Genomic DNA, 6934 nt, shown 5'->3' with positions numbered 1-6934 from the left:
GATACCTAAACAAATGTGTGCTTTTGTGACCCTATAATTTTGCTGTCACTGTAGTTGTGATCAATGAATTCCGTGGTTGAAGCTCACTACCCTAATGAATTGTTTCAATGGTTGGGAAAACAAAATGGGGCTTACAAAACGGGCTATATCGTCTACTTCCGTAGGCTGCATGGAGGTGCCACTGCCGACTCACGCAACTACCTCCACGGGCTTTCGAAGGAATTTCCAGTACTAGCCTTTATCGTATTTGCTGTTACTACGTGGGGTCTTCAAACAGGATTGTGCGAATAGTTAGAAAAATGTATCCACTCACCAGCTCTGGTAGTAACCACAGTGTATATATTCTTATTTATCCACTGAGCACCAGCTATATTGACATGTGTGGGCACCAGGGCACACAGATAAATTTTTAAATATACACTGGGCGCCAGCGCACAGATGAGATTAATGAGGTGCACCCAAGGATTCCGGAGGCGATGGTACTTGCTTTTCCCAAGAGCTCGGGAGAGGGGGGCTACCGAGCTCCCCCGTAGTCGGCGCCTAGCGTTTTGTACCTCTGCATTCTCCAACGTGAGGTCATGATCTTGATGAGCTTCGACATCTTCAGGATAAATGACTCAGTATCTTCCGCTGGGCCATAAGACCCTTCAATTTTCTTGCTGTAAAAAAAAAAGAAAAAAAAGAGGCCTCTTAGCACCTCCTCATTGAAGAGACGGAGTGCTGGGCCAACCCTCATATTTTTAAAGCCGTTAGGAAAAAAAAAAAATAATTTGCTTATTTGAGGCCACAACCTTTAACGTCATATTTTCACAGTCACTTCTCCAAGCCTTTCTAATGCAGTCAGCGTGCACAGGACCCTTCGGTGTGCCCAAACCAGTGTCTATAAAACCGATTTAGCAGATACTTTAGAGTGCAAAAAGTCAGAAAAAAAAAATGTAGAGGACGACTGTCATGACAGCCTGCATTACATGAAGCAGAGTCTCCCTGTCACTCCTTTTAATGTTGCGGGATGTCGACTGACGCCGATTGAACTCGAGAGGGGCACGAAAAAGGGAACGGGCTTCTTTGCAGGACCGGTAGCCACTGTTGCAACCCGGCACGGGCCCCAGGAATTGAGGTTAGGGAGGGTGTTCGGGGGGGGGGGGGGGGGGGGCATTGAGAATATAAGAGTCGTTGCGAATTAAAGGGGTGCTTTCGGAAAAACAAGGTGGGAGTACACCCCCGCTGAGGGGTGTAGGGAAATCACTGCCCCGACACAAAACACGTCCCGTCTCTCTTGTCCCGCCGTTTTTCTGTCATTGCACGCGTTGTCTACACCCTACTGAACGGCACCGATCACAATCCATTTCACTCAACCATTAAAAAAAAAAAACTGCAGCAAAACAAGGCGACGACGCGAACCACGCGATCACAAGCAGTACTAAAGTCCTCTAGTTCACTTTAGCAGTACGACCACACGGCAATTCGAGCGGGAAGGAGCACGCCTGTTACCCGCAGCGCCCCCTGGCCTCCTCGCGCGCCGTCATCGCTGCGCCGACCTCCTCCCTCCGTTGCTTCTCGGCGCCACCCCTCTACCTCGTTGCTCGGCGCGGACGACACACTGCCCAGTTCTAGTACACCATAGCAGCTGTGTGCGTGACTGCTGAGCGCGAGCTGATAGCGAGCTTCCAGTGCATTTGCGTCGTGCACGCGAACGCTCCCTCGGCCAGGAGCGCGAGCTAGCACGCGCTCCTGGTTTTGAGACGCGCATTTCTAGCGCGCGCGCTCCTTCTGCGGTAGAACGGTTCCAAGCAGCTACCCGAGGTATAAACAGCGCCCTCGAAAATGGCGTCCAGTGTCAGCGTCCAGCGTCGCTTTTCAGCCCTTCGCGCAGCAGTAAGGCAATTTCGCTCATGCATTTGACGCTCCACGTGAACGTCTAACTTCATCGTATGCTATTTGCAAGAGACACTCGGCGTGAGCATCTATTTCATTATCTGTTACACAAACCACTGAAGCAGGCGATGGAGCAGACGATGTAGCAGACGATGTTGCTCATCCGGGCTAGCTAGGGGGCGCTGAGGGGATCTACTAGTGATGACGTTTAGAGGAGGAAACGCGCAGGCCTTGTGTTATAGGTGGTATTGCGCAGCACCACCAGCCCCCCCTCCCCGTGAGCGTCTGGGCGTCCGGGTTCGAGATTATTGTTCGCTTTTGCTCCTTGCGGTCGAGGCTAAAAAGAGCGGAATAGGTTCGTAGAACTGAAATGCGCATTGCGGTGAATTTCGTTAAACTGAAGGGCGTTTGCATTGTGTTCAATGGCGCTTCGGTGGGGGATTTAAAAAAGTTCGTAAAACTGAATAGTTCGTTCAAGTGGTATTTTACTGTATTTTCAAAATCTCAGGAACGTTTTAGGACAAACCCTTTCAGTCTACCTTTTATAGAAACTCTGAGCGGCAATCACACCGCTTGCTTTCCTGACCAATTATTTGTTTTTTTACACTCAGGAGTCAGGACCGTTATGCATGCGAATAATCATGCAGAAAAGAGTGACCTTCGTGCTCAGATCAGATCTGGCCTAAAATAGCGCGTACCGAAGTGAACACTTTCGACATAGGTTGGCGTTCGATGTTTGTTCTTGACAAGATGCCGGTCAATAGACCGATGTCACCAAGCGAACTGCGCAGGCGCGCGCATTCCGGAAGTGGTGCCGCCGCCACGCTACTTGTAGTCATCCCTTCCCGGCTTCCCGGCTACATACGGCTGAGCGTACGTACATCATCATAGATTATCATTTGGCACGCCCCGGTATCACCTTGATTCTCTTGCATGTTTTTACTTCATAAGATTGTGTTGTTTGTGATGCCTCACTTTCCTCAGCAAGTGCAGAAAAGCAGTTTCAGTCGTCTTATCGCTTTAGAATCGCCTTGTCGTCTGCTTCTTCGTCTTCGTGAACGCCTGAGCCCACTGGCGTTCACGGGGTAATCCTACTGCGGCCGCGGAAAAAACAAAACAAAAAAACGGCGCCACTGCTTGAGCATTCCGACTCCTCGGACGTCTCAATTACCTTGCAAACAAGTGAACTTCTAGTGCAATAGCAAAGAACAGGAAAATTCGAGGGACCATCGGCTCGGTGTAGCACCACAGAACAGCATCAAATGTGATAAAAAAAACTGAGCTTGGTGGTGCTCAGTCTTGTGCATAACGTTTAATCAGCCATCAAGTAAGAGGAGCTAAATAGACTTTCTCGGTCAGCGATAGTTTTCGAAAAGTTGTTTCATTCTGGTTGACAGTCTCTGCGACAGAGTACAGATGAACAGCGGGAGACGCCTGCACACAAAGAACTGATCTACAGAAAGGCCATGCCTGACGCGCCGTAATAACTGGCATCTATCAAAAAGAAGCAACCAAGCCAGATACCTGAAATCTTGGGGTGGAGATGATTTTTTGTGCACAGTTTCTATTCAGTTTTATTTTGTTTTGCGCAAGATCCCAACGCTAACAGTCGCCCGACGGGGGAAGCTTTTTTCTGTGGTCTCGACTGGTGCTGATGCAGAATGGATCAGTAACACCAGCCTAATAGACCACCACAAAATGGATGAGGTTCGTTTGTTACATTTTTGACGGTAAGTACGTGTTGCACTTCTAAATTGCATTGTGTAATTTTTTCGCGTTGGTATAAAAAAAAATGAAGGCTGCTTCCGAAAAAAAGTTGTTTTATATCAAGTGGTGCATATCGGGAATCGATACTCTTTTTTAGTGATTGTGCTTGAAACATGTCGTCGCAATAACAGTTATAGCCACCAAAATACACCGAGTAAGAAGTGTATTAAAAACGGCCTCCGCAAAGCAGTGCGGAGGTCTTATTTGAGATAGACCAACGAGTAGGCCGCTACGGAGCAAATGGTCAGCGAGATTCCAGCTTACGGAACACTTCGGCACGCTCTATGTCTCGTGCCCTGTAATCTTAAATATTTTAGCTGACGTGCAATAATTGTATATAAATTATGAAGCAAATCGCGAAACAAATCGTAAAACGCTATTTTTCCTGCCGCTCTGTCCGGTTCTGTCGACCTTTCTTTGCCATGCATGCTTCTTTCTTGCGGGAAGACGTAATATCCGAGGCATTTTTGCCTGGTGCTGTTATTATAGCTCCGTGGCATACAACATGTAAAGCCACCGATCGAAAACCATGAGTCAACACCTGGCTAAATGTCTCGTGAGCTAACCCGACGCCGGACGTACAATGCGCACCGACGCGGTCGGAAAACTGGGGAGAACTACAGGTACCAGAATGCACCGCAGTAGCGGTGGCGTCGCGCAACTCCTCGTGAGATCGGTCTATTGGGTTTGCGAATAAGCATCACGGTTGCTTTTTTTTTTTTTTTTTTTTTGTTTCTCGTTAAATAGAACAAAAAAAATTAAATTTGCCTTTATTAAAAAAGTTGCTTTATAACATTCAAGGTTAATGACCTAGCTAACAATGTCATATCGGTGATACATAGTTTGTGACTGGACCCGATACTAGCCATAGTGGCTATGGGTCCAAACAATCATTGCGTAAATGAATGAATGATTTGAAAATAAAAAAAATCTGAATTCGAAAGTAGTATTTCATACTCTTCTTGCAGCTACTTATAACTGGTCACTTTCTGACGGTCTGCGTCCACAATCCTCATAGTTCCGAAACGTGCCACTGTGTACTTTGTTTTCGTCCAGCCCACAGACACATAAAATTGTTGTTCATCACATAAAAGAGGCAACAAACTTTTATATGTCTGAGAAGTCGAATATGCTTCAGGAACATATTTGTTAAATAAATCAGCTTCAAAATTAAAAAAAAACAATATTGTTCAAGGTCCACCCCATACTTAGGTAATAATTCAATTACAGGAATTGAATAACTGTAACTTAATTACTTTTCTTTGTAATTGTAATAATTACTACTGGCTAAAATTAATTGTAATTTAATTACTTACTTGTGTTAGCAATTGCAAAATTTCGGGCACAATTACAATCTCTTTTGCAGAGCTTTTCGGTGCCGACGGAACCTCTCTGAAAGCCTCAGCACTCGTACAAGCGGCCCAGCACTCAGTGAAACACTCGCACACAGGCACACACAACATAAATAGTCTCGCATTGTTTGTTGTGTTGTTGCTTACACTGTAGTCTGAGAGACAATCCTCTTTGGAGCCTACCTCAACGGCGTCGTGCAGCGCTCTGCGGTTCGAGCAGAAAACAATAACGTAAACATGCCAAAATATTGAGAGAAAAAAAATTGAGCTTCAGCTTTTAGACGAGGTTGGAAACTTTAATTGTCTATGAAGTAATTTTTCTTTCTTTTTTGGAAGTTTTTTACGACCCTCTTCCAGTACTGTCGCACATTTGTATCTTTGTATTATTTTCAAGTTTATTTCCTGTTGGATTTTACTTCGGATATTATTTGCGCACTTGGAAGACTGAACTCGCACCTGCGAATATTGTCACCAATGATTCGGGAGCCCCAATGCGGTTCTTATATATTTCCGACTCATTAGAATTTCAACTCAGTGTAAATAATTTACAATACTATGATGTTTGTATGTGAATGCAGTCGTATTAGCGCGTCTGGATTTTAGTTTTATATTAACGCTTCTGAAATAGTCATACATGACTAATTGTCGCATTTAATTGGTCTGTCTACCCAATTTTTTCTTCAGCGATCCGGCGCCTTCCAGCATAGGAACTAATTTATTAATATTTAATGAAAATATAAGAATGTAGTACTTCATTGCCCCAAACTATCAAGGTCTATAATAAATTTAGCGAAATTCATAAAAGCAAAGTACAATATGTGGCATCTATGCAACGATGCTTAAGCCTCCTTAAACATTGGGGCAAGGAATGAACAAATACGTTGCATTTCATGCAACTCGTTTAAACTTATATGGCCCTAGTCGGGTCGCCCTCAGAAATAAGTAATTGTAAAGTAATTGCATTACTTTTAAAAAGTAATATGTAGTTGTAATTAATTTTCACATAGTAGTAATTATAGTATTATCATTACAATTTTGAAGCAAAGTAATTGAAGCTACTTTTGAAGCAAAGTAATTGAAGCTACTTTTGAAGCAAAGTAATTGAAGCTACTTTTGAAGCAAAGTAATTGAAGCTACTTTTGAAGCAAAGTAATTGAAGCTACTTTTGAAGCAAAGTAATTGTAATTAAATTACATTTTGGAAGTAATTTACCCATGCATGCTTTGGCTGTACTTGATTGTCGCGACGCACGCGTTTGCCAGCTTGTCGACACCGCATTTACGGGTCGCGTGCGCGTTGGGCAACGTCTTTGATATTGTGTTCTGCCTCGCGAAGGCACCTCAGCCCGTCTGCCGCGTGTACAGTAGCTGCGTGCAACCTGCTTCACTGAAGCCTGCGCGGAAGTGTTTGACCCTGAAACAGAAAAACTCGACAAAGGTGGTCGACCGAAGAAGTTGGAAATTGTGAAAGAATTCAACATCCCGGCATCGACGCTGTCGACGGCTTTTTCCGCACGCGCATGCTTGGTGCGCCAGTGGATGACACAAAGATCTGCGACGACCTTTACAGAACCGTGCATGAGATCGTTGGTGCAACTCCCGAAGATGACTTCGACTCGTTTGCGCTTGTGGATGCGGACATCTCGGTTGTCGCTCCCGTCACGGATGCCGAGATCGTGGGCCTCGTGTGGCCAGGGCAAAGACGAAGAGCCGTTGGATGAGGAACTCCGAGAGGTACCCATGACTGGAGAAACGCGAAACATGCTTCGTCTTCTTCGCAACAAGGTGGAGTGCGGCAAAGGCGATGACAGCCTCATGCGGTGCTTGAGGCAGTTGGAAGAGGTTTTTTTAATGCCTGGCAAAAACGCCCAGCAAACTGATCACCCGTCTATTTTCATGTTTCAGTAAGCCTGGATAATAAGCGAGGTTTGTTTCATTGAA

Source organism: Ixodes scapularis, unplaced genomic scaffold (assembly GCF_016920785.2).
Source record: "Ixodes scapularis isolate PalLabHiFi unplaced genomic scaffold, ASM1692078v2 PGA_scaffold3__209_contigs__length_174095766, whole genome shotgun sequence".
Taxonomy (NCBI): Eukaryota; Metazoa; Arthropoda; class Arachnida; order Ixodida; family Ixodidae; genus Ixodes; species Ixodes scapularis.
Note: the sequence above shows the minus strand (reverse complement) of the source record.